Raw genomic sequence first — 24235 nt, forward strand, 5'->3', positions numbered from 1 at the left:
GAGATGGCACCCGCCAAGCCGCCTCAGCCCCAGGGGCTCCGGCTTCTCGCCTCAGGGGTGAGGAAAAGGGAGATGGGAGATTGGAGACGGAGCAGCAGGGAGAGGGAGCAGGCAGATAGGGCACGTAAAACTGCGTCAGCCTCGGGCACTCCAGCTCTCCAGCTTTTTTAATCTGGGTTTTGCAAGTTAGAAACTTTTTTTTTTAAAGTTATTTGGTGCTTAGTGAAGTAGGTGATCAGACTGTTTCCTGACTGAGGTAAAAAAAATACCTCAGCTCACAGGGGGTTTGGGGTGCAGCAAAACCCTTCAGGAGGTGCAGTGAAATCACAGAGCTGACATGGTGCCACCCTTCAGGCCACTTCGATAGGGATCACGATTTACACACAGAAAGACAGGTACCCCAAAACAGCACAGGGAAGGGGCAATGGCCACCTCAGGTGGGTCGGCCAGTGCTCAAGGAGACATACATCTGACCCAGGGGTGGATCAGCCCCATCACCTTGGCAATAAAGGACACAGTGAGGAGGGTTTTAAATTCCCCAAGATCCCAGATAAACAAGCCGCCATCTTGAGCACAAGCCGCCATTTTGTGTCAGCTTTGCTTTATTGTCAGGGCCCGTTCCCCCATGTGGAGCTCACTGGGGGCCACCACAACATGGCAACAAGTCCTTTTGAGAAAAACAAAACGGAAGGTTTAAAACTTCTAAGTCATTTAAAAAAAAAAAAGTTTTAAAAAAGTTCCAGAATAATTAAAATCCAGAACATCTTCAGCAACCCCATAAGTTGCAGGTGAACTTAGAAGTAGTGACACAGATTATAACTGCAAAGTCAGTATTGCTATCGGTAAATTAAGCCTTAATGTAACAACCCTTTCTGCTTCACCAGTCTTGCAGGCCTTGTGGTTTTATCATCAGTGAAAGGACCAGCTGAAAAATTGCCAACAGAAAGCTCGGCCATAAAGGGTACAAATTCAAGATTGCCATAAAGCATTTCATAGGGTTTCCCCTTTTAGCAACAGCTGTCAAACTGTAAGAGGGTGGTGCTGGGGTTTTGTTGTTTACTTAAAAGAAACAAACAACCACAGATGCCCAGTCCAGCATCAAAGAAACCATCACCACTAATGGAGAGAATTCACACTTTTATTCAATTTGAGCAGTGCTCGGGGTATCTGTTACCTGGGATGAAACCACTATTCTGCCAGGGGTGAAGAATATTTTCGGAAGTGAATTGTTTCTAAATACTTGCCTGGGAATCAGGGGATAAGCCTCTGTTTAAGAAAACAGCTTTTTTTGCTGAGCTATTGCAAAGAGGTGTCCACGTGATTAAACTGAAACAAAAGTGTATTGGGGATCTTCCTGCTTCCGAGTTTTTTTCCCTGCCCACAAAATTTCACCAGAATAAGAAAGTGAAACAAATCAGATGTGGTTTATTTTGTCATCCAGACATTTAGATACCAGTGATAGTATTACATAGCAAGCAGACATCTACATTGTTACATATCTCAAGACAGTTTGTTGTTGGTTTTTTTTTGATCCAGGAGAAAACACCATAAATTAAAAGACTCAAAATTTGTAGAAATTGTGTGGAGGAAAAAAAAATAGATTGAGTATGAATGAATAGTAAAAGACATGATCCTAAAGAAACAAAACTGATTAGATATTCCTATTTTTGTTTTATTTGTAAGTATGTTAGAACTGGAATTGCCTTTTGTCCCCACAAAACCACTGAGAATACTTTAACACCAGCAAATTAGTAGGACACATTGATTTAATGAGAGGTTGGGGCTCAATGCAAAACTTCTCAGCTTATAAATATGAGTTGTTTTGAGCTCATTTTGCTCTTTTTATTCATGAGCAAGATCACAAAAGAAGAAAACAAGTTCATGCAGTTCTGAGGAATAATGAAGTAATCAAAAAAAGGCTATTTCAAAAATAGCCATTATAAGCTAATAGCCAAACTAAAAGTAAAAATAGGTGCACAGGGGTCTATTTAATTGCTAATGGATACAGTAGCATAATGCAATCTGTTATTGGTTTTGAAAACTGAAGTCTTTGTCTATATTAATATTGTCCAGAAAGTTCTTTTCTTCCATTTTAGGCAACAAGACCCCATGACATCCCTTCGACTCCCACAACACACACCTGCAGAGTTAGTTAAGGTTTTTAAATAAAAGTTTTCTTGTACTAATAAAAGAAACTGCAAATTTACAGCTTCGACTTCATCCGGATGGAAGAATATCTGAAGCCTGAGCCATCCTTGATAACTTGCAGCTCCTTCACAGCTCGCACAGTTTAACATTCTGTCGTATAAAAGGGTTTAAGGTGTGTATCCTACAAGTCATGGAAAATAACTGTGGGGTTGTTGGGTTGTTTGGGGGTTTTTTTTGAAAGAGAATAGGTGTGAAGTTAAAGATTTTCAAGCTTTTATCAGTCATTACAAGAGTTTAAAACCCTTAAAGGCAATTGCACAGGAACGCAATAGAGACTAATAATATCACTCATACAAAAAAAAAATACTAAAAGGAAAAGTTTCCTGCACATACCAGGCCACTCCCAAAGAATCAGTTTATTATTTAAATCCAGATCTTTATTAATAAATAACAGTAGCTAGTAGGCCACAAAAAATAGTATGTGAACATCACTAGCAAATTTTTTACAAGTCCGTTTTGGACACTGCAAAACACAAAATTCCCACATACATGTTTTTAAAAATCAACAGCCCCAAGGCTTTACCTGAGAAAGGCTCTAACCAGATTAGAACTTGATAGCAGCCCTTTAGCCCTATAAATAGCACATCCCTGTGTCTGTGGGTGGGACTAAGGAATCCTCTTTTCCTGTTGGGCTGAACTGGAGACAAGGCTTTTTTCTCCTGCCCTGCTCAGCAGGGCTTTAGCAACCCTCCCAAAAAATGTGAGCCTCATTTAGGCACGTTAAAGCCTCTGTTGCCTTCAAAGTTGCTACAAATTAGCAAATTAGGTGATGTAGGGGGGAAGAAAGGCCAAAATAATTAGAGATAGCAGTGTGGTTTTTTTGCTTGGTTTTGTTTCTTTCAGGAAAGCCTAATTATTACAGAAGCAATTTCCCTTCAAGGTGATACAGCCACCACTACTGCCAGACTCAAGAATCCTTACAGGAGACAGGTGTGTATTCTAATAAGAGTGAAAGTGTACAAATCCTACCAGTATCAACCAAAAATGCTATCAGACTGCTGTTATTTGACTTCCAGTTGGCACATTGCTGCAAACAGCTGAAGGCCACAGGCCCTACCCTGGAGGATTTATCCTGGGTGCAGCTCAACTGTGTTTGTTTCTGTCTTTGTTTTAAAGCACTCTGCATTGAACATTCAGTCCATCTTCCCTTTATTTTAATCTTTTTTTCTTCTCACTGCTCAAACCCAAGCTTGAATATAGACTGTTGCAGTCAATTATATGAAATCTTGCAGTGTCACACACTCAAAGCCCCTCAGATTTGCTGCAGGAGGTGAGCACTTGTAGCTTCTCTCACCGTTGCATTGTGATGCTTTTGTGGTATTTAACGCTGACATTTTAGCCCTTCCACATTTAATTCCCCCCCCTTCTCCAGACCTTACTGTTGCTTAAAATATCATGGCTAAATTTACTCTAGAGATGTAACATCTCTGTATTAAGACCATTGACAGCCAGGCATCAAGTTTCCCAGTTTCTGCTGAGAAACCTATTTGTGTTGGTGCATCTGCTCTGGCTGTGCCTGTTCCGTTGTCACTGTGCTCGCTGCCCCTTCCTCAGAACTTTGGAAGTAATTAGTTTTTGCGGTATCAGGGGATTTCCAACATCCAGGGGCCACGTTGCTCAACTCAGTCATTGTCTGGGTGCGCTGACACCCATTTCTGAGGCTCCTGACTCCATTTTGTGTGACTGGCCCCCTGATTGAGATCACCTAATTACAATAATTAGGCAGCTCACCTCAGGATATTAGGAGAGCAACCCACCCAAACCTAAGTCCATATGGTTTGCAATAGCTAATGAGTCAGTTAATGTGCTATGTCCAGGAGTAATGGACACTCAATATGGATGGCATGGAGACATCATTTACCAACTTCCTGACTGATTAAGGTTTTTCATGTAGACACTTCTTGTAGTTTGCATCTCGTGGTAAGTTCAAAGTATTAAAGGCTTTTACATGTTAAACAGAGCGGAGGAAAACAGCTGAGACTCTTAAAAGGCAGGTAAGAAAATGCTCCTCTCTTGAAAGAAAATACAGAATATTGGAGATCTTGGGAATTTCATCTGAAATATAATACTGAAAATTATTTGAAAAGTGCTGGTAAAGTACAGGAGATGACAATGGCAGTGGGTGACGTGCTTTAATGTAGAGTAGCCTGAATGAATGACTCCCACACTTCTAGAGGGGCCACTTTAGCCTCTGGAATATGTGTACCCAGTCTCCTTTAACACTCCCCCTGCTCCCAATGCCATGGAATTGAGCCCCAGTTCTGAACTAACCAGATCAGGGCACCGATACAACAAGGGCAAACCTGGCAACACAAGCACCAAAAGCCCTGAAGCAAGTAAGGGATGTGTGGCTTTTGAATGAGCTACAGAATCTGCCCAGCCAGGGCCAGGATTCCTGTCCCTGAGCCTGTTCCTGCTCTCCTGGTTTTCATGGCTGTTGGGATGAGATGTGACTCCCTGTTCCTCTCATCATCCCTGTTCCTATCACTGTAGCTGAGAAGACAGTCAGACCCTGGGTGTGTTCCTTGTCTGTTGGGTGTCAGGGGTTTTCCTGCTCGTGCCTTTAGAAAGCACTTATTTCTGAGCACTGAAGGAAAAGTGTTTTCTTTTCCATGTTTACTGTCAGAAATGTGTGAAGAGGTGATCTGAGTTTATTGCTGCTCTGGGAATGGCTTGTATTTGCAGGGAGAGCAGGATGTCTAGTGGCTGGAGCAGAGAGGGGGATCAGGAATGATTTCCCTTATGGGACTAATCCTGGCTCTGCTACTGACTGACTTTACACGAATAATTTCATTTTTGTGTCGTTTTATCCATTTGAAGCACTCTGGGTGGCTTGGTTGGAGGCACTGAGATTCTCAGGAATGGGATAAAGAGATTACAGGAATATTAGTAGTAGCACACCAGTGTTCTTGGTCAACAAGAAGCAGTAACTTCTTTTGCACAGTGTGTGTGAAAAGGTTTAGAGAAGCCAAGAGGAATTTGGCAAAGCACTCAGGGAGAAGGTGCATATAATCACTTCAGTCTTTCCATTTCTGAGATTAACCACATGAAGTTGTTCAAGAAGGGAAACTCATCTGTCACAGCATTCATTATTCACATATCAATGCTACTTTTTATGTATAAACTTAATTATGATGAGGGGATATATTAAATATGACTCGTTTTACTGCAAGATTGATTTTTTTTTTCCCCTGACCTCAGAATAAATATTGATCTTCATGATCTTTAAATGTAGTGCAAAGGTTGTTTTATTAATGGCATATTAATAGAAAGTAGCCCTGACCATGCAATATTAATATATTTGCATTGTTAGTCTCAGATCCCATGCAGAAGGAAGGAGACAGGGTGCCAATGCCTTTTTTCTCAGGAGAGATCAGAAAACTGTTGATTTTAATGACTATTAAGACTCCTTTCAGTTTGTTGTTGTGTTTTGGTTTTTTGGTTTTGGGGTGTGTTTGGGAGTTTTTTCATTAAAAGCAGCGGTGAAGTGACAAATCTAGTGTATGATATGCCTAATAAAATAGTGATGTGTCACGTGTCCAGCATTCCCAGGAAAGGCTTTCCCAATTTATCAGGCACTGTCCTGACCTGATGGTGCTCCACTCCCCACTGCCATGGGGTCAATTCCATGAGCAGAATCACAGTGGAGAGAAGACATGGGAGAATTTGGTGGTTTGGGACTCTGATTTCTTCAATAATCAGGCCAGGAATTTTCTTAACAGCTGATTTTTAAAAGCAGTTATCTTAGTCAAGTGAGGGTTCGCTTCAATTAATTTATTTTTCTCTTCTGATTTGCATTTATAGTGACTCTTGAAAATCCAGGCTTGGAGCTGCTGTTCTAATGGTTGGCTGAACCAAGGCAGGTGTGTTTTGAAATACTCCTCACAGAGGAATTGTATGTGGTTTTTTCCTAAAGTCTTCTCTATAAAGAGCAGGGATACGAGATCACACACTGAAATAACCTTTAAAAAGTTCCTATAATTCCTGAGAAAACAGTGCCCACTTAGCTAAAGGATGCCTTTTATAAACCCTGTTTTATCAGCAGTCTTTCTGTTTAACACATATTTTGAATGGTTTGTGCCAGTCAAGAGTCAAGATGACAACTTCCATTCCATAATTTATAGAACCAAAGGAAATATGTATGTCCAGTATCACACATTGCCACACAGGAAATACTTACAATTAAGAAAGGGCTGTGATATAAGCCACTAAAAATCTGGTAGCCTGACTTCAAAAGTTTGCAGCTTTAGAACTAATTTTGAAAGAAAGAACAATCACAGTCCATCCTGATAACTGGAAAGTGGAATAAAAAGGCACTGCTGCTTTGCATCGTGCCAAAATAACTTGGTATCTATCTTTGCTAAGAAAACTGATTTGCTAGACAAGAGAAGTGTGATAGAACCAACTCATTTGGACTTGAAGGTGTTTAATGCAGAATTACATGGGAAACTATTAATTAAGCTGGAGAATATGTGTGCAAAAAGTATGAAACAGTGGGCAGGGAGTAATAAACTGAAAGGGGAAATAGCAAATGACAGAGAGGTTACCAGTTTCCAAGGGATCTCCAAAGGACTTGTTTCATTCAGTAGTACTGATTTCATGAGCAACAAAACCAAAATAGATGTGTCCTTTACCACTTTGCTGAAGAATAAAGTTGTGAGGCACTGGAGTACTGGTGTGAGAGAAACAAAACAGAATTTCATGGTACAAAACTTATGGCTTTGCTCCTTGAAACTGCTGGTGTGGAGGAAGAAGAGGAGAATCACAGGATGACCGTGAGCAGGTAACAGGACTTTAGATGTCTGAAGAAAAGTCAGGCCTGATTCTAGGTTGTATCAAATCAGATATTTTTATGATGAAATTCAGCATACATTTTTGGTAGTCTTTCACTAAGAATTCAACTTTTACATTCTGTAAGTGTTAAATCATGAAAGTTGCCTCAAACAATGCAGAGGGCAGTGATCACATCCAGTTTTTCTGTGAAAAGCAGAGCTAGATTATGGAGGGGAAGAGCAACTCTTCTGCTGGAGAGCAGTTCTTGTAAGAAACAGATTTGGTGAGAAACTGTGAAGAAATTTCTTGCCAGAGGCAGAGTAAGCAGAATTCTGAGGTTTTTCATATGTCAGGTGTGTTGAGGGGTAGGAATACACAGAAACACCTTTGCATGGGCAGTAAGTGGTAGGGAATTAATTAACTTGATAGTTGGGCAGAGAACAGAAACAGGATATTTGTTTTGTACCTTCAGAAAGGTAATAACGAGGCTGAAGGTATTATGATGTGTATTATAGGTAGATATTATAAGATTTTAGGGTATTCAGGGCTAGATTTTGCAATCAAGCCATCTTTCTCTGCTTCATGATGTGAACACCTATTACTTGCATATACTTTCATCCCTTGCACAGGAGGAGAAAAGGGCAAGAACTGATGAGTTTTGAGATAATTTTGTTTTTTCCCCATAGGATTTCCTAGGAAAAGAAGTGATTTCAGCCAATTTAAGCACCGTTATTAGTTTGGTGCTTCCAAAGTGTAGAGATACAATAATGGCTATTCCAGTAAATTAAGACAATGGCATTTAACAAGTGTTTCAGTAACATCTTGGGCTCAGTTTGTCCCAGAAGTTTTCAAGGGAAAATTGGACCTGTTTACTTGTCAGCTTAATATTTTGATGAAAATGTAACTTTTTTGCACTTTTCTGTGACTTTAAAAATTAGTAACTAACTTCCATATTAGGGATATCAACAGCCCCAGTTAATGTATGCTGCTGCAGAGGGGCCTGGGAATTTGCTTGTTTGTTTGTGTGTCTGCTCTTGGCTTCTCTGCTTCTGGGTGTGATATTTTATTGGAGCACATGATTTAAAGGAGCTGGTTGCCTGCTGGGGTATTTATCCTATATAAATTCTACATTACATGACAAATTTTAGACCCATCAGATCTGGGCAGAAGACTAAGTCCATCCATTGAAATCCTGTTTGTATCATTACTTTCTAATGAATTCTGTACTACAGCAGGTGTCAAATCATATCTGTTGTTTTGCAATCGAGGCCGAATAGAAGATGTATTGCTGTTGCAAATGAATCTAATATGAATCTAATGAGCAGTAATGAGCAACTGTTTTGTCATTATTGAGGCAACCACTGTGATGCTAATAAACTCTCATTTCTGCTCTTTAGAAAAAAGCACTGACCAGGATTTATAACGTGGCCTTAATGTCCCAAAAGCCTGAGGCAAAAGAGAAGAGTGGAACCCCTAAACTGAGCATAATTTAGTAATTTTCTGTGTGGCAGGCTTCTTATTTTCTCTTATTAAACGAAACCTGGTTTAAGTCTTTCAAGCTTTCTTACATTTGAAAGGAAAAAGATGAAGAATGAGTGTCTATTAAGGGAACATAAAGTTAAGGAGATGGGCATTCTGCCTTAATTTTCTTTAACATAAGTGCACTAATTCCATACTTCTACACTTGACAGTGCTTTTGTAGTGATAAAGGCAACTGTGTGCAACTGTTTTAAAAGCGGTCACTTTAAAAGTAACAGGCCATTAAATCAATATAGAACTGTAATATATTTTGGGGAAAATATCACAACTCTTTTAATTGAAGCTTCATTTTTTTTTTTAAATTTATTTGCATTCTCCATGGGTCCTAAGAGTGCTGAATAAACAGAAATACCTTTGACACAACAGCATCAATAGCTGTACCACATAACTGAAATGTAAACGAGTTCTGACTCCTGTGTGGCTCTGCCTTTCCCTAGTATCAATAATACATGGAATGAGACATAAAGCTGTGGAAAAGGGACAGCTGGGTACATGGTGCTCACAAGTGGAGCACAGGAAAACCAGGCAGCACTGCTTCTCTAAAAGCTAAGTACTATACTTCCATCAAAAAATAATGCTTCTGTGTATACAGTCTTCATGGACTCATCTCTCTGTGCAATAAAGCTGGATGCACTGGAGAGATCATTCCAGTATTTCATTTGGAGCTCTGAACTGTTCTGTGCAGGGTGCAGCTGTTTGCTTTGCTACAGCACACTGCAGACTTGCTTTAAGTGCTCAGTGGAGACTGTGTGGCCGATATTTAAGGTATTCTATAGCCACAGCAGTGGCACTGTGAATTCCTGAGCGAGCCAGGGGATGGGCAGTGGGGCAAATCACAGCAGCCATCCCTCAGAGCTGCAAACAGGGCATCGAAGGGGGTGTGAAACCAGAAATTGTTCCCTCAGTGCTGGGGCGTCCAAAGGACTTTGGGCCCTCTGAGCAGGAGCTCAGTTAGCAACAGTTCTCATTCGCTGGCATTCCAGTTCCATGTCCTGCTGCAGGAGGGAGGGGAGCAGAAGTCAGGCTTTCCAGCAGTTGTCCTACCAGTGCTGTGCTTGGGCCATTGCATTCAGCTTCTGCTCCCAGCATCAGGAATACATGGAGCAGATTTACTCACCCTGGAGGGACACCACAGGGTTGGGTTTCAGTAATGCTTGATGTGCAGAGTTGAGAAAGGCAACTCAGCCCAACAGCATCAGTGTTCTAGAACTCACCTTTCTAGATGGATCCACACTCATTCCAAAATTCACATGGTTTCTTTCACTCCTGAAGGAATTAGTTCTCATACTCCTCAACTGTTTCGTACCACAAACCAAGGCATGGTAAGGGGAGACAATCAGGAGCTTTGCTTTGAAACTATAACCCTGATTTGAACTAAACCCCTGGTGGAGATGCATCCATAATGTAGAAGAAAAGGTGAAGCAAGAACAGGCCCAAGTCCAAACATTACTATTAAACTACCACCTTTAGTCAGGAGAGTCTGTGAGTTGCACATGATGTAAAAGGATTGTGGTTCTAAAGTTTTTGTAAGAAACATCTGATTTCTTTGTGCATTATGGTGTAATGTACTGTATTAATTTCTTCATTGGGGATTTGATGCCTTGGATGATACAGAAACTTTTGTGACACAGCACATCTAATGAGGGCGTTTACACTGGTCAAGGAATTAATTGTACCATACACAGAAGTTACAATTTGAAGGTGTAAATTAATATTGCATAGAAGTTCAAGACTATTTATATTTCGCTTTGGTATCTACAGTGTCACAAAATCATAGAAGTCAGCTGAGATCACTACAATTTTTCTGCCTGTGTGAGATGGAACTGCCTTGTGTGAGTGTCTGTCCCTGACACTGTCATTACATCACTCCAGTGACCTGCTGGAATTGAGTGGTTCATCCCATCGGGGCTTTATGGAAAGTAGATTGGCATAGGAAGGCATTTGAGGAAATCCCTTAGGGATGTAAATATCACTTGCAGGAATCCAGAGGCATGTCTTTAAGAAAAGAAAAAAGATTTCCTTCCAAGAATCCCAGCCTTCATGTGCTACTGCTTTTTACATAAATAATGAAACAGCTGTTTAGCATAACCACTGAAAGCACTGAAAACACCAAACCCTGACAGTCTCCAGAGACAGCCTTCCCTTTGCTTATGGCTCTCTTCTCTGTTCTGTTGCCTCCTCGGAGTAAATGTCAACAACAAATTAATCAAGGGGTCATTAAGCTCTAATAATCTATCCCAGTCCATCCCCTTGTTCGCACAGAATGGAATCACAGAGTCATTTAGGTTGGAAAAGACCCTTCAGATGGTCAAGTCCAACTGTTAACCCAGCACTACTGAGGCCACACTAAACCAGGTCCCTGAGTTCCAAATCTACTCCTCTTTTAAATCCCTCCAGGGATGGTGAATCCATGACTTCCTTGGGCGGCCTGTTCCAGTGCTTGACAACCCTTTCATGGAAAAATTTTTTCCTAATATCCAATCCAAACATCCTGTGGTGCAATTTAGGGATGATTCCTCTCGTCCTGTCACTTGTTGGCTGGGAACGGGGACTCTCCCACCCACGGTTCTCTGCCTGCCCTGTGGGGCTGGAGCAGGGAAAAAACACACCTTCCAGGCTCCCCTGGTACCCACTGCCTGTGTCCATGCACAGGAAGCCAGTAGGTCTTCTCTGTTGTATCCTTCTTGTTAATGTGGTTCACTTCAGCACCTGGGAAGTTAATTCTTGGGGAAAGCAAGCTAGAAACCAGCTGACACCCTAGGAATTCTGGGGAGAGGTTTTGGTTGGCATGTGCTAAATTTCTGGCAGAGGTGGGCATGAAACATTGTAAGGAGAAAGAAGTAGCTTTAGCTGTACAACAGTTGTGTGGCTTTATAAAGTCATATAGATTTGTATTTGCATTCTTATGAAACCATTATGAGCTCTACAAGGGCCATGTGTAATCCAGCAAGGATGGCCACCTGGATCCCCTCCCCTCTGGCTTGGGAAGTACAGGCTTGCACTTTTCCTCTGTTAAAGAGCTGACCCTGCTCTTAAGGAGTGAAGGGCACCTGAATGCAAAATGAGAGAGACAATATGCATAAAGCAAATGGAGTTACATTCCCTATTCTAATAGGTGGCAGAAAATCCATAAGGAAGGTCTGTGTAAATTTGTCCCCAAGGCAGGTAAAGAGGCAATAATGCAGCCAAGGGAAATGTTACCCACACTGCAGAGCAGCACCAACACCATAGAGGGGCTGTGTGTAAGGACATTGTATAAGGAGGGTATTCCAGATGGATTTCAACTCACAGGATTGGGAGAGAGGAAGCAAATCTATATTTCAGCTTTCCAAACATCACATGACTTTAAAATGTCCAGAAACCGTTTTGCTTTGCTTTGTGTACTGACCACAAAATATGAATTACAGAAGAGGAGAGAAAGATTTGAAGGGATCTCATGAAATTAATTCCTGCTGACAGGCTATAAAAGTAATCTTTGTTTCAAAATAAATTTCTATCAGCTCTTCCATCCCACCAAGTTATGACAGGCCACAAATTCAGCCCCTTTAGCTGACTTGGGTTTGGAAATTACAGGGTGACGTTTTAGAGCTTGTGATTATTAGAACAGATGATCACAGAGGCTGTCACAGCCTTCACAGCTCTGGAATTTCTGGACCTTTCAACTGTATTGTTAATCAGATATATGCATTATTTTTAGTTCCATAGCAGTTGTGCTCAGTAGTTTTACATGATTTTGTAATCCAAAAAGAAACCAGTTCAGTCTGTATTAATGCCCTGCAGAAGGCACTTGTTCCCCACAACTGGATGAATTAGAATTGCTTAATTTTCACAGCACTTTCTTTCTGTTTCTAAGTTCTCAAAGTTTCCCTCAAGCTATCAATGATCTTGTCATTCTGTAGCTCTCATGTGCTTTGTTCCTTGACTCTTTAGTGGAGTTCCACTGTGGCTTTTAAATCTCTTTTTTTAATAGCTAAATGCACAAGGGAGTGAGGTTCATTTCTAGTTTTTGCAAGTTAGTTATTGTCCTCAGTTTTTCTGTGCTGATACAGGCTTAGTTTTTGGCAAAAGGAAGAGTTAGGTAATTCCAAAACACTCTCTGTATTTGATTCCTCAGGACTGTGATACTTTTGTATTTGTCTAATGCAAGGCTTTAATTTCATCACTGTTCTTACTATTATTGCTGCCATAATAATACCTTTTTAAAAGAAGAACGTTTAAGGGAAGAAAGAGTTTTATGGATTAGACAAAGAGGTCATTTCTAAACAGAGAAAGCTTAAAAACCACCTTCCTATTGTAGCTGGGGACAAAACAGCCTGATGAGACCATTGCAAGCAATAATCATGGGGATAAAGCCACAGATGAGCCTCTGCACAAGGTTCTGGTGACAGTCATCCAGCTCCTGATTCCTGCAGGGAAATCCAGGGAACACAAGGCAAAGGACATCCAGTGTAGTAAGTGGAAAAACAATAACAGACATTTTACATCCCAGGTTTAAAGAGATTGTAAAAAGAGAAGTAAAAGAGCTTCAGGAAAGAACACAGTTGCTTGTTCTTTTGGGCAGGAATGCTGGAGACTTCTGTGACTTCAAGGAACTTTGTTTTCAATGCCTGGGATGATTTTTCATTTATTTTCCTGAGGGCTCCCCAAGATGCATTTTTAAGGTGCAATGGATAAACAAACCCTTATTTGCAGTTTCTCTTTCCAACTTTACAGTGAAAACATTGTAATAAATGCAGAATGCATGCAAAACATCTGTCAGAACCTGACATTATTTCCTCTTTATGGCTCAGAGTGGGCTTTCATTAATTGGTTGTAAAATGAAAATATCAAAAAGCTTGTTCAAAATGCACAGCAAACCCCACAAATGCTTAGAGGGCCGTGTTTATAGGGGTGATTTTCATGCTGGCATTTGCACGAGTCGAGGAACACAAGCAGATGAAACAGAAACGTAGACAAAGTATTGGAAAGTCCAAGAGTTCCGTGAGTTATTCTTTTGCTGTTCTTCAGAGTTTTATTCTTGTTAGAACAGGCAAGTTTGTTGCATGGTTGTCTTTTATTTTAGAGCAGCTCCTGTGTTATAATTGGTGTGGGAGGGACTGTCCCCAGTGACACGTGACACTCACACACAAGGGCATTTGAGGATTTGGCAGTTTTGCAAAAAAAACCCCAAAAGCTTTGTAGTTTGTGCATCAAACTACTCACAAGTCTCTTGTCTGCACCAAGCTTTAGACTCTGGATTATCATAAAAGGGAGGGCAAAAACCTGTTCAAGAACTTGCACTGCTTTGAAAGGGCAGCAGGTGAAAGCAGAGAACAAGCACTGAAGTCACTCCCAGCCTTTAAAGGTCACCTCAGGTCTCTGCTTCATCGAGGTGCCACAGACAATTACTGTGATGACTTAATTAATGAAAATTTGGCAGTGTGAGGTACCAAAGGGAGCCAAACAAACTCACCTGTATCAGTATTTAGACTCTGATCAGACCTGCATGTTTTGCAGGTGCCTGTCCAAGTTGTACAACAACCAGTCCTAAGAATGTGCATTTTTCCCCCGGGTATCTCAATCCCTGTGGGGTTTTGTTTGTTGTAGCTGGGTTTTTGTTTGGTTGCTTTCTTTTTAATAAAAGCATTGATTTCCAAGAAAAGCTCAGGAACACAGCGAAATACCAGATGATCTCTGGATTCCAAGGAATGTGTTTAAAACAGATTTGAATATTATATTTTTGTATTTTAATCCATAGAATGGTACCTTGTGTGAGAGACGTGTAGCATTCCAACTCACTACCAAAATAGCTTTTCACAGGTACACTTTAATTTAAATCAAGTGAAAATTCTTTCAACTATTTTGCTCTCTCCTCTGGTTTTTCCCCCTTGTTAAAATTGTCATTTAGGGATTATAATTACTAATGATTCGTCATTTTTCTATAATTCTGAACAAATCCACTGAGTAAATTGTAACATACAGAACAGCATATCTAGAATAATTTTAATTTAGTCAAGGATTTGTATAACATTCTATTAGTGTTATGAAATCTTAGTTTATTAAAGGAAGGTTTCCTGCACAACTTATTCTTGCAGAAAATTTTCAAAGATTCTTCCAAGCAGTTCTATCAACAAGACCTTTGTCATTATACAAAAACATCACAAAATATGGTCCATATCTCTTCTTCTTAAAGTGTTTGGCTCTTCAATTCAGAAGGAAACTCAGCTGAGTCTTGGACACAGTTTTTTTTGACAGGATTATCATCCCTGGGGTGTATTTACAGCCTGATTCAGTTTTTCATATTGCAGAATTTTCATTCTTGGAAACTGCTGTGGGGATGGACCTGTTGTGTGTAATGGCAGCTAAAAATTGCATCCCAAATTCTCTGTGTTTCTGCTGCCTCCAGCCTGCTTTCTGAGAGCTTGGCTTAGAGCATCCTCTTTTATTTTAAAGGATATGTTTGTGGACAGTTTTGTTTGGGTCTTGGAGGTGGCTTGGTTGTTTGTTTTGCTTTAAAGAAGAGTTAATTTCTGAAAGCAATTTATCCGTTAGTACTTGTTAGTGTTTCCCATGATAAGCAGTGACCTACAACCGCAGGTTGGAAAGTTGGAGTTCTCAGGTTCTGATCCTGGCAGAAGTGTGAACTGAAGGTGTCCACAGATTCTTGCTATTTTCTAGTATTGTCTTGTATTTGCTAGACTAAAGAAGATCTATAAGGACCATGTAATAAACTTTATTACCTGTGTTATGATCTTAAGGATTTTGAGCCAAAAAAGTGCCGATCGTTGCCTCCTGTTGCTGGAGCAGAGCTGCAGTGAAACAGGGCTCAGGCTCAGAGCCTCCCCTGAGGAGCAGAGTGACAGCAGTGGCAGGGGCAGCTCTGCCCAGGGGTGGCACTGCAGCGTGAAGTCCTTAAATGTTGTAGAGACACAAAAGTAAAGCCTGACTTTGGGGCTCTTCTGAAATTAGAAAGCAAAACACCAACGTAAACTCAGCTGAACGAAAGCCCAGCCTATACAAGTGTGTTAGTTCCAGGTTCTGTAAAAAGAAGCTGCTTTGGAGTAAACCTGACCTGCCAGTGACCTTCAGAACAGCCTGATCTTCCCAAAGGAGCTTCCTAATTTGTACCTGTAATGAACACATCATCCAGACACCCCATTCCTGCATCGGAACACGCCGCGTTTGTTCCATTCTCTGATGAACTACAGATGTATTTCCAGACGCACCAGGAAGCTATTTCTAAATCATCTTTTGCCCCACTGCTGACTAAATAAAGTGATTCCAGGCTTTCAAGATTTAAACCAGGTTCCTCTCTAAACAGTTGTTGAGGGTTGCTTTACAGTCCCCGTGACCGCAGAGAGAGTCCTGCTATTTCCCAGGATCCTTGCCCAGCACATGCAGAAAATTACCAAGTTAATAGCTTACACTAACCATTTTCTCCCACAGCTTTCAGAAGCTTTACTCTGTGCTGCAGTGTGCACAGTCCTCACGCTGACAGAAAAGCTGAAGCCTGTCCCTTTCTAACCATATGGTCCTTGTGTTCTTCCTAGCAAGGCAAAAAACCCTCTTCCATATGCTTGTTTCCCAGGGCCGGCCTTTAAAAAGCTCAGGGAATGGAGCCACACCACCTCTGAAGGGAAAACTGGGACTAACTTCCCCTGTGGGTAGTTACCTAGAGCACCAAATTTCGGTGTTAGCAGAGACTTGTGGCTCTGTGAGCTGTTGTGGCTGTGCAGGAATGTGTTGGTGACTTCTCCAGCCTTCGTGTCAGGGGCTGACTGCTCATCATCCCATTTGTGTTATTTTTCCTTCTTTCACCCTTCAGACACAGACTGCCTGAGCCACCCAGCTGCAGTGAAGTGCCTGAGGAGAACTTCTTTGTGTTAAAATAAGAGAGAAAATAGTTTTCAGTATTTTTAATATTTAATGAATGTTTCTGTGTCCCACCGATGCTGACAGAAATAGCTGGAGCATCACCCAGGTGGCTGCATAGCAGCCTCTCCTCCTTTCCCACCATTTAGGTCCTGCTTTTATGAGCAGGAAGAACTGGAAAGATCCTGTGTTTCCAATCCTGACTCTGTGCATTTGAATGGTGCTTCATTTTGAAGTCCTGGACTCCATCCCCTTCAACTACAACCTTTCTTCTGGAAAAATCCCTTTGCTCTGTGTAAAATCACCAACCATGACCCTTCTCAGGGCTGTGGCTGGTCATTGGTGTATTTTGGCTAGTTGGAAAAGCAAATTAGTTCTCATGGAGTGTTCAGGCCAGGTCTCCTAAACTGCTGCAAAGGGAGTCTAAAAGTTCCTTTCAGGAGTAGCAAGACTCTCTTCTCTCTCTCTCTCTGGCAGCAAGAGGAGCAGGAGGGTGATTTTTCCTGACCTGAATCCATGTTTATTCTGTGCCCTTCCTCTGTGTCTCCCCATTCTGGGATAGAGCAATGGCAGACAGTTTTCATGGCTCTGGTGACCTTCCTGATGCCTTTTGGCTTTCCAGAATCATTTGGCCTTGTGTGGATGATGGTGATGAAAGGTTAGAGGAGTTAAGACACTGAACTTAAAAAAGACAAAACTTGAAAGGAGTGAATTTATGGCTTGGTAAGCTTTTAGTTTGCATGATTTTTATGTGATACATCAGGGAAATACATGAATGAAATATTAAAAATCTAATTAGGACAAATCCAAAAGGTTATATAATGATTTTCACTGTTCTCTGGAACAGTGACAGAAAAAGTCACACTTGCAATAAGTGATACCCATATCAAGAGTTCTTAGACTAAACATTGTACAAGCACAAACTCAACTGACCCATTTTTGGTGCTGGCAAAGTTTCCTCTGGGAAAATTCCTTCTGGGGTACTTTCTCTTCAAGTCCTGTTTTCACCTGAAATTCTAAGTTAATTCAGCCTGACCACACTGACAGTTTGGGGATCTTTTAAACCACTATTCAGAACTTTTTACTGATTAAAGCAGATACACAGACATCCTATTTCACATATATAAGAATGTACAAACTGGTTTTGAGGGGTTTTTTTTTGTGTGGTAGCATTACAGGCACGTAAAGGTGGGAAAGGAGGGGCCTGTGACTCTTCAAACTGCCAATTCCAACAAACTGATCCCATTGCAGGGAGCACAAATGAAGTCTTCTTTTGATATACACAGGGACAGGCAGGAGTTTAAGACTTTTTGAGCTTAGACAACATTAAAGCTCAAGTCTCTTTCCCCCTGATGAGCCGAGACAGCCCCTCAGCAACTTGTTGCAGGGAAATAACTCAGCGTCTGGTCATCAACTCCACCATATTTTCCTCACAACGCCATCAGCAAGCAGATGCTTTGTGTAATCAGAAATTCCTGCTTACTAACAGAGAAATCACAAATATGACACATTGCCCAACATTTGGGTGGTGTTGGTGTTTTTTTATTGTGGGATGGCTACAGGAATTTTAAATATGCCGTATAAAACTAGCGAGGGAGTCTGTCTTCTGTAACTTTCCTAAAAACATTGAGTCTCCCCAGTCACAATTTCCAGGCCCTTCCTCTTGTCTCATTGAGCCAATATCCCTTTAGAAATAAGGTAATAAATCCCTTTTTTTTTGGAACCTGATGACTTTTTATTAGCCCACTGCTGTTGCCTTTTTCCCTGGGTCTTTATCCAAGTCATCTGTGAGGTCTGGCCAACCCACCCTAGAGAGAAAAGGCAGCTAACTTCTTTTGGATATCCTGGTTTTCACAGATTTAAAATTCTACTCCTTTCCTGTGGATAGAACATGCTTTTGGACACCCATCCTTTCTTTCCAGAGGAACAGGGTTTCCCCAGGACCTGAACCAGCTGTGGAGGAGCCTCTGAAACACATTTAACAGAGCAGAAAAAGAGCATTAGAGGTGTTCATCCCCTTCCTCCTTTATCTCCTCATGTTCTTTGCAGTCTTGTGACCTTCCCTCATTAGTTTCCCTGGCCTTCAAAGCAAGAATTCATGTGTGTAACTTGCTTTTTAAAAAATATTTCAACGTATTTATCCCACATGATAAAATATGTCTTTGTTGTCAAAGGTTTTTGCATCACTGACAATACCAACACAGTTGGTTTTCAGAATTCCTGTGCAGGTTTAAAGGAAAACTGCCACCAGGCATAGAGCAGGTTAATTTTATACATCCTCTTGTACCCTCCAAGTCAGTTTAAAGCTGGTCAGTAAGGTGGAAGCCACTCTTGATTTCAGAATCCTGATATGTTCTGTAATCTCTCAGGACTGGGAATTAGACACTGACCTCAGGGTGCCCAATGCTGAATGTTAAGAACATCTAAACATTGTATAAAACTGTAGTTTGACCCACTAAGGATATGCAAGAATAGTAAAACCAGTTTATCAGCATTTTATCACTCGGGAAAAGCTGTTTTTTCAGGCATATCTTGAAAAGCCCAGGCAAACGTGCCCCTAAGGCTGTGAGTGTAACCTTGCCTGGGATCCCCAGGAGCACACCAAATTTCAAGGCAATTTGAGCAAGTGTGTGGATTTTAGAGCTCTTAGTGTCGACCTTTCAACAGAAATAGGTACTCAACCTCGGAGAGCCTGCACTCCCTGATAATTAACAGGAGGATTTAGTTTTTAAATTGTATTGTGGGACTGTAAAAGCTCTTTGTTGATATTATTAAAATGGAATTTTGGAGGTGTGTCAGATTTGGATTTTGCTCTTACAGAGTCTAATGAATAGCACTGCTTGGAATATGTCAGAGCAGGGCTCTCCTTGAGGGTCTGTACCTCCTGTAGAAGCACAAAAGAATATTGTGGCATTTACTACAAATGTTGTGATTGTTGTCACACACCCCACAGCTGGTCAGAAGTGGCTGTGTTGTGGCACAGGTCCTTGCAGTGGTAAATATTGCAAAACAATCTCAACCCCAAAACTGTAAAAACAAAAGTAAAAAGGCAGCATAGATAAAAAGATAATGTGACAGGAAAAACAGAAACAGAGGTAGAAAGAGAAAAAGAAAGTTCTTTTCATCCCTGAGCACCTCAGCACCTTTCCATGGACATACTCTGGAGTCAGAAATCTTCACTTATTTGATGATATTTGAGCAGTAATCATAAATCTTTCTTTCACATATCTCAGTCCAGTTTCAAGCTTTCCTAAGAACTGGGATAACATGTTTAGCAATGCTTCTTTTATCCTTCCTGATGTCACCCATCTTGGATAGCCAGCTGGATTCTGTGGTCTTTCCAAGCGTGTTCTGGTCGGAGTCCAAACTGGAAGGAAAGGCTTCGAAAGCAGTAGGATGTTTTCTCAGATTCTGGAGACAGACTTGCAGTTGGTGTCCATAAAACTTCTTTTCTGTCACCTACTTATGTCTTTTTTTGTTGCCAATTCATCTGCAAAACCCTCTTCTCTCGTGGAGAGTGCAATGTGCTTGTTCTGAAGATGGTTTTGCTTGTGTGAAACTGCCCTTTCCAGGGGGAAGTCCAAGTTCCTTATCCATAATGTTTATTTTTTCTTGCCTGTCATTAATACAAATGTGAGATGGACCCGTCTCAGACCCTCCTGGCTCCCCAGTAGGTGGGAAAACCCCAGGTTGGAATGTGTCAAGTGTCTGTCATCACCCTTTGCTTGCAGACCTTCAAGCAGCATCTTCCTCTCCCTCTGGCAGAGTGTCTCCTACAAGCTATCCTGAAAAATTAATATCTAGTTCCTTGGATAGGGGGACAGTGACATAAATACATTAAATAATTCTGTCAAGGGCTTTTTGTGTGCCATTTTTCTGAGTGTGTTGATACAAAAGCAGTCTGGCCTGCTTTTGCTTTTTTAGAATCCTCATTGCTTGTTGTTCAGCATTTTCATCATAAATTCCTGTGCCTTGAGTGGTTATTGAAGATGAAAATGTGGATTCAGAGCTGCCCAGGTAATGTCACAAGTCTGCAAGTGTATGTGTGAGTGTATGCAATGATCTGTGTGCACACACATACAAATCAAACTTCTGATTTGATTTTATCTGCCTAATGTTCCTCAATTCACCATCAGAACCAGTAACAAAGCAGTGGAAAGGAAGTGGTGTCTGCCTGGCTTCCTTCAGGGAAAGTTCACTGCTCCCAAACAAGAGGGGCAGGTTTTCATTCATTAGGGGAAGTAAATATAAACTGAGCAAGATACATTTCCATGCTTTAATCGAAATAATACCCATTAAAAACTAATGGAAATATAGTTAATATTTTAAAATAGTTAATAGTATAAATAATTGACCTGAATTCACAGGCAGATTTCTATGTGAAAATTGCCAAGCCTCAGCGACTCGAATATTTTTTCTTTCTTAGTTGTTCCGTGCATGTCTTAGAAGATTTCCTTAGCTTGAAAAGAGCTGTGGAAGGAAAAACCCTTCAGCCTGTTGGCCTGACATTGGAGACACAAATTTGAATATCACATCAGACAAGTTCACTTCTTACTGGTCTGTCACCCCTGGCAAGTTCTTTGTCTTCTAAAATGTAGGTGTTTTGGGATGTGGAAAATTACCTTGTCTGTACTTTTCATGGCCGTGTGGTATTAAAAGACAGTAAAAGTAGACAACTAACAAGGGAACATCTTTACAAGAGGGCAAAGAAGCATTTAGACCTGTGGGAGATGACTCTTTCCCCCTCTCTCTTTTTTCCCTGCACACACACACACACACACACAGAGCCCAGGCCTTGAGTGATCAATGCTCTGCCGGGCCGGGCTCCTGCTGCACTCACCAGCTTCTAACAAAGCAGCTGCTTCCCTGGGCTGCTGGAGCAGCTCCTCAGGACAGGGCAACATCCTCCCAAAGCCAGGCTTTGTTTGCATCCCGACTGCCACAGCACACGAGGGGGAAATGGGAATTCAGAGCTGCCAGCTACACTATCTCCGCTATCAGCTCACCAATAAGGCCCAGTACAGACCCGCAGAGCCTCTGGATAAATTGTATTTTCCAAGGGTTAATTAAGCTGTCTTGAGCTTCTGCATGAAGGGGAACAAACTGGCACTTGCAGCGTTTTCTGAAACCTGCTGTCGACATTGCAGTCCCTGCTGCTTTTAGCTATATCGATCCGCTGCCTGACCTGTGAAATCCTTGATGGCTGCTAACACTGGAAGCTTACTGGAGCTTTCCAAGGGAGCTTCAGGACAGCTTGTGTAGTCAAGTACAATTACCTGTCCCTCCAGGAGAGCCAATTAGTTCACAAAGAGCTGGAGCAGAACAAATGTTTTGTGTGTGATTTAGAATCTTTTTAAAAAAAAAAAAAAAAGGGCTTTGTTCTGTCTCATTCTTTTGTTTCTAATTTTATGATTATTGCTCCGCTCATGACAATCCACACGGCGTTTCCTTACGTGTCTCATCAAGGACTACTTGGGCATGAGAAAACAGATTTACAGTTATTATTTTTGCGACAGAAAAAAAGCCTCCTGTGCGATGCAAAAAGCCAGCCTTAGCCATTTGAAATACCATGGACCTAAAAGTAGAATGCTCACATACTGGATATTTTCAGAGCCGTAGATTAATGTGTTTAAAGCACGCAGCATATGCAGATATTTGTGCTGTGGTTTTTATAGCACATATATACATATATGTATATATAGTTATACACGGATCTCACTTTAAATTCTGGGGCTCGATTTGCTGGGAGTGAAAAGGCAGCAACTGTTGTACCAAAAAACAGACCATAAAAAGAGTGGAAATTAAAGAGATCACCGTCTATAATATAACCCAGTTAACGCAATATTTACAACTTTTAAAAATAAAAATTAAAGACGGTGAGCCAAAATTTCATCTCAGTTACTCTGAAGAATGTTACTATTTGGCTCAGGTTCTCTGGGGCTAAAAGAGCAGCACTGGCTTGGGCACAAACTTCTTCAATTAATCTGAACTAATAATTCAAATAAGTAAGGGCCCAATAATTGAAGTGGTCAGTTACAGTGGACCGATTCCAAACTCTCCACATATAAATCAGAATACAGCACAGGTGGTTGCCGTAGGAAAATGTGGAATGTCATCAGAGGTGTCCTGAGGTCAGTGATGATGAGTTTTGTAGGAATTGCACAGCTCAGCCCGTTGCTGAAAATGAAATCCTTGGAGTTTTGATTTTTTTGGGATATCTTGGCTGTTTGTTTTTAATCTTCCTTTAGAAGAGTGGTAGAGAGTAGCTGGGCAGATAGCTGCAATTTTAACTGTAACTTTTTTTTCCTAGCAAAGTAAACGGTAAAAAATCCTTACCTTTTCTTAACCAGAGTAAATTATAATGTAATTTATGTTAGAAAATTGGGAGCAATTAAATTCCCAGCTGAAGAAAACTCTTGAGTCAGTCCCTATGCATAAGAAAAAAGGCTTCCATGCTCCTGTGCTGGTGAGGACTTTGTGAGAGCTGGAGTTTACAACCTTTCCCTAAAGCATGAGCTTATGCAGGAGATGGCTGCTGTTTACTCACTTCCAGAGCTTTTTCTATTGTCACCCTGAATGTCACCAAATCATAGGCATCAATTTGGGAGAAAAATGTAAGTTTGGCTCAAGTGTTTTTATGAGCTCCTTTTCATCAGCCATAGAGCAAGTTCCCACAACTAATTGAGCCTCTGCTCTGATCAAATGGTTGGTGAGGGAAGGAACCAGGTGACCAAAGCTTGGTGCCCACACACTGCCCCAAGTGTCACCAAGTGCCTGTTCCCCTCTGCATTCTGTGCTCTTGTGGTGACACTGCTGAGCTATGAAGCCCTCAATTATTTATTTGGGAAGCGCTGCAAGTGTGAGGGGCATTTCTGGAACCTGCAGCTTCACAATTAAGAAATAAAGCAGTTTCTTCTACTGTCAGTGGCCTGTATCCCTGCTTGCTGAGCTGCATGCTGGGCAGCCAGAGGAGGAATTGTAGGGGCACAATGCCATGGATTTGCTTTGCTGGTGTAATTACTTGGCAGCATTGTCAATATTATCTACCTCACTTAGCAAAAAAAAGGGATATTACTGTGAAAATCTCAACAATTATATTAAAGGAAGCCTTACTCAGGAAGCATCATAAATTGTATTGCAGCAAGCCTGCAGAGCAATTCCTTTCCTTGGATTTCTCCCTCTCTTCCTCGCTGCTTTATCCAGAAAAACCCCATGATGTGGTGGGCAGAGGAAGGAGTGAGTGTTAACCAGCACAAAAGCTGCAGCATTCCTGGCAGGACGGGGATTTTTGTCCTTTGGGTCAGGGTTAAGCCCAGCACAGCAGCACTTTCAAACTGACTTAGAGGAGGAGCAGCTGCAGAGGAAGGGTCAGCAAAAGCAAAGTGCTGAGGTGTAACTGTGTGTGGGAGGGAAATGTTTCCCGGGTTGGTGGTACCAAATATTCTTGATAGCAACAGCCAGGGGCCAATTCTGGAGGCTCGTTTGTGCCTCTTTGGGTTTCTGACTCACATCTCCCTTAGAGAAGGGCAACTTGTTAAGAAGCAATTCTTAACCATCAAAATTTAGCAAATATTCACTGATTAGGTTTTGCCCAGGCTCAGATCTCTGGGTCAGGAAAATTTAGGCACTGGGTGCATTGCAGGGAGGGGGTGGAGCTGGCAGTGGGCCAGGAGAAGCATCAAAAGCATGTGCAGAAATGGTTTCTGTGGCTTGCAGGTGCAAAAGGCACCTTTTCTCCTGTACTGGGACAGTCACTCAAGAAGATGCCACATTCCTGTGAAATGGAGCCTTTGCCTGGCTACACTGTGGGATTGAAGGATTCTGGTACTGAGAGGAGCAAAAAGTCAAATTTGGGTTGGTTGAG

The 24235-nt window shown here is 41.4% G+C and overlaps 1 long non-coding RNA gene across 4 annotated transcripts; it reads left to right on the forward strand.

The window, feature by feature from the left end:
• Positions 1–368: 368 nt before the first annotated feature.
• Positions 369–23820, forward strand: LOC113972325. Of its 4 annotated transcripts, none has more exons than XR_003535844.1 (5): positions 369–788; positions 2097–2320; positions 3052–3138; positions 6013–6071; positions 8379–9242. It is a non-coding gene; the product is annotated as an uncharacterized LOC113972325 (long non-coding RNA). The 4 variants fall into 4 exon arrangements; XR_003535846.1 differs by having other exon boundaries at positions 2210–2320; positions 8379–9241; XR_003535845.1 differs by lacking the exons at positions 369–788; positions 8379–9242 and adding exons at positions 20296–20388; positions 20798–23820 and having other exon boundaries at positions 795–2320.
• Positions 23821–24235: the final 415 nt, after the last annotated feature.

The sequence above is a fragment of the Neopelma chrysocephalum genome, unplaced genomic scaffold (assembly GCF_003984885.1).
Source record: "Neopelma chrysocephalum unplaced genomic scaffold, ASM398488v2 Primary Assembly neopelma1_91, whole genome shotgun sequence".
In the NCBI taxonomy this organism is placed as follows: Eukaryota; Metazoa; Chordata; class Aves; order Passeriformes; family Pipridae; genus Neopelma; species Neopelma chrysocephalum.